We start from the raw sequence: 3,674 nt of genomic DNA on the forward strand, positions 1-3,674 counted from the left end.
ATTCAGATTTAAATTATTGGGGGCTGGGGGCAGGCTACTTCACAGGTGGTGCTGTGCACTTTCTCCTGCATCCTAGGAAGAAGCTCCCAGGTCTTCATGGCAGAGGGCTACTGAGCTGCCTGGTTCCTGACCCTCCCCAGGCCAACTTGTTCGCTCTCCCGATGACACGGTGGTGGGTTCTGGTGGGTTCTTCCAATACATACACTACCGTTCCTCCTATGTTTTCTTCTAGACATAGTTTTAGTTTTTCTGTTTGCATTTATGGTCCATTTGAAGTTAATATTTGTATATGGCATGAGGTAAGAGTCAAGATAATTTTTTTTCCCAAACGGATATTCTTCTAGCACCTGTTGAAAAGTCTGTCCTTTCCTCACTGAATTATTTTGGCATATTTGTCCAAAAAAATTCAACTCTATATGTCTGGGGCTATTTTTGGACTTTCCATAGCACACCATCTTATTACTGTGGATTTATAGTAAGTCTTAAATCAGACTAAGTCCTCCAACTTTGTTCTTCTCAACAATTTTCATATACATATTAGAATTGGCTTGTCAATTTCTACAAAAACAAAAACAAAAAACCTGCTAGGATTTCATTTGGATGGCACTGAATCTCTACATACATATCAATCTGGAAAGAATATCTTAACACATTAATCTTCCAAAGAATGAATATAGTCTATTTCTTTATTTGGGTATTTTTAAATTTCAGCAATGTTTTGTAGTTTTTAACATATAGATCTTACACATATTGAATTATCGTTCCATGTTTTTTTATAATCTTGTAAAGGACATTTTAAAAATTTATTTTCCAATTCATTGCTAGTATATAGAAACACAATTGGTTTTTGTATATTGACCTTCTTTGCTGTGACATTTCTAAATTTGTATATTTTTTCTAGTAGCTTTTTTGTAGATTCCTTAGGCGTCCACGTGTATATCCTATGTATCTGATCATGTTAACTGCAAATAAATAGAGCTTTACTTTTTTCAGTTTCATGCCACTTCTTCCTATCTCTTCTCCTAGTGAGCTGCCTAGGACTGCCAACATAATGTTGAGTAGAAGTGGTGAAGGCAGATATCCTTGCTTATTCCTAATCTTAGGGGAAAAGCATTCAGTCTTTCCCCTTAAATATGTTAGCTGTATGATTTTCATAGATGCCCTTTAAGAGGTTGAGAAAGTTCCTTTTTATTTCTAGTCTGCTAAGAATTTTTATCATGATTGGGTGTTGAATTTTGTCCAATACTTTTTCTGCATCTACTGAAATTATCAAATGGCTTTTCTCCTTTATTCTGTTAATATGGTAAATTACTTTGAATTTAAAATGCTAAACAAATTTTTTGTGTCAGCAATCTCCAGAGAAATAGAACCAACAGATTAGATATAGATATAGACAGATTGGAAGATTTTATATATCAATAGATAGATGATAGATGATAGAAAGGATAAGATAGAATAGAGGTATATAGATTATTTTAAGGAACTGGCTCACATAATGGGGGGGGTTGACAAATCTGAAATCTGAAGGGTAAACTCAGGCAAGATGTGATATTGCAGTCTTGAGGCAGAATTTCTTCTCTGGGAAAACTGTTTTTGCTCTTAAGACCTTTCAACTGATTGGATGAAGCTCATCCATATTATCAAGGATAATCTCCTTTACTCAAAAGTCAACTGACTGGATGTTAAACACATTTCTAAAAGACCTTCACAGTGATTATATCACAGGGTAGTATCTATAGCATAGTCAAGATTACAAAAAATTAACTACCACACTTACCCAAGATCCTTGGCATAAACCCCACTTGACCATGATGCGTTATTATTTTAAAATGCTACTGGATTTTATTTCCTAATATTTTTAGGTAGTTTTGCATTTGTTTTCATGGACGATACTGATCTATAGCTTTTTTCCTTTATATTTTTTTAAATAATGTCTTTGTCTGATTTTGGTACCAGGTAGTGTTGGCCTCATGACATAAGTGGATCAGGATTCTTCTCTCTTATGCAATATTGGTATGATTAATTAGTATTTTTGGTATTTTAATACAACTCACCAGTGAAACCATCTAAGCCCTCAAGTTTTTTCAGGGGAAGATTTCAAATTATGACATCAATTTCTTAGGGATATTCAGGGCTTCTGTTTCCTTTTGGGTCAATTTTAATAGGTTGTGTCTTTCAGTGAAGTGGTCCATTCCATTTAACTTATATGATTTGGCATAAGATTGTTTATAACGCTCTTTTATTGTCCTTTTAATATCTGAAGGATCTATAGTGATGTCCCTTTTTCATTCCTGATATTACTAGTTCATGCTTCATTGAGTGTGTGTGTAAATGAGGTGTCTTTCTTTTTTAATTAGCCTACCTAGCACTTTATCCATTTTACTAATTTTTCTCAAAGATCCAGCTTTTGAAATATCAACTATTTTACCATTGCTGGACCGTTTTCTGTTTAATTGATTTCTACTCTTTATTATTTCTTTCCTTTGCTTAAGTTGTTCTTCTAGTTTCTAAAAGCTTAGATAATTAACTTTTTAGATCTTTTTTCTTTTCTAATGTAAGCATTTTAAGCTATAGTTTTCCCTCTCAGCACTGCTTCAGTTGCATATCACTAATTTTGACGTGCTGTATTTTCAGTTCAAAATGTTTTCTGGACCCAGTTCTGTTCCTTGGCTGCTGTGGACTCTAGGCCGCTGGGGTCGGTGAAGGATCTCAAGAGGGCTGCACGAAAACTTGCTCTAAAAACCATTGACTGGGTAGCTTTTGGGGAGATCATACCCCGAAACCAGAAGGCCATTGCTAACTCCCTGAAATCCTGGAATAAGACACTTTCCTCCAGGTTGGCTACTCTCCCTGAGAAACCACCTGCTATCGACTGGGCTTACTACAAGGCCAATGTGGCAAAGGCTGGTTTGGTAGATGGCTTTGAGAAGAAGTTTAATGCCCTGAAGGTTCCTGTGCCAGAGGATAAATATACTGTTCAGGTGGATGCTGAAGAAAAAGAAGATGTGAAAAGTTGTGCTGAGTTTTTGTCTCTCTCAAAGGCCAGGATTGAGGAATATGAAAAAGAGCTGGAGAAGATGAGGAACATAATTCCATTTGATCAGACGACCATTGAGGACCTGAATGAAGTCTTCCCAGAAACCAGATTAGACAAGAAGAAGTATCCCCATTGGCCTCACAAGCCAATTGAGAATTTGTAAACTTGAGTTGGGGAGAAAGCCCTGGCCCTCGTATTATAAATGCTGGACATTAAAAATAATGATATGGTTAAAAAAAATGTTTTCTAAGTTTTCTTTGTGATTTCTTATTTGGCCCATGAGTTATTTTACTGCATGGAGCACTGGGTGTTACACGAAAACAATGAATCATGGATCACTACATCAAAAACTAATGATGTAATGTATGGTGACTAACATAACATAATAAAATAAAATAAAATTTTTAAAAATGTAATGTTTAATATCTAAGTATGTTAGGATTTTCCAGCTGTCTTCCAGTTCTAAATCTCTAATTTAATGCATTTCAATCAGAGACCATACTCTGGATAATTTCATTCCTCCTAATTTTATTGACTTATATGACCCAGTACATATTGTATCTTGGTGAATTTTTCACATACACTTGAAAAAACATTGTATTCTGTGGTTGTTGGGTAGAGTGTTCTACAAAACATT

At 35.1% G+C, this 3,674-nt stretch overlaps 1 pseudogene; it reads left to right on the plus strand.

The window, feature by feature from the left end:
• Positions 1–294: 294 nt before the first annotated feature.
• On the plus strand, positions 295–3,200 carry LOC114210254 (ATP synthase peripheral stalk subunit d, mitochondrial pseudogene; annotated as a pseudogene).
• Positions 3,201–3,674: the final 474 nt, after the last annotated feature.

Source organism: Eumetopias jubatus, unplaced genomic scaffold (assembly GCF_037043125.1).
Source record: "Eumetopias jubatus isolate StellerSeaLion01/CBP00866 unplaced genomic scaffold, mEumJub1_p1.0 scaffold_17, whole genome shotgun sequence".
Lineage (NCBI taxonomy): Eukaryota > Metazoa > Chordata > Mammalia > Carnivora > Otariidae > Eumetopias > Eumetopias jubatus.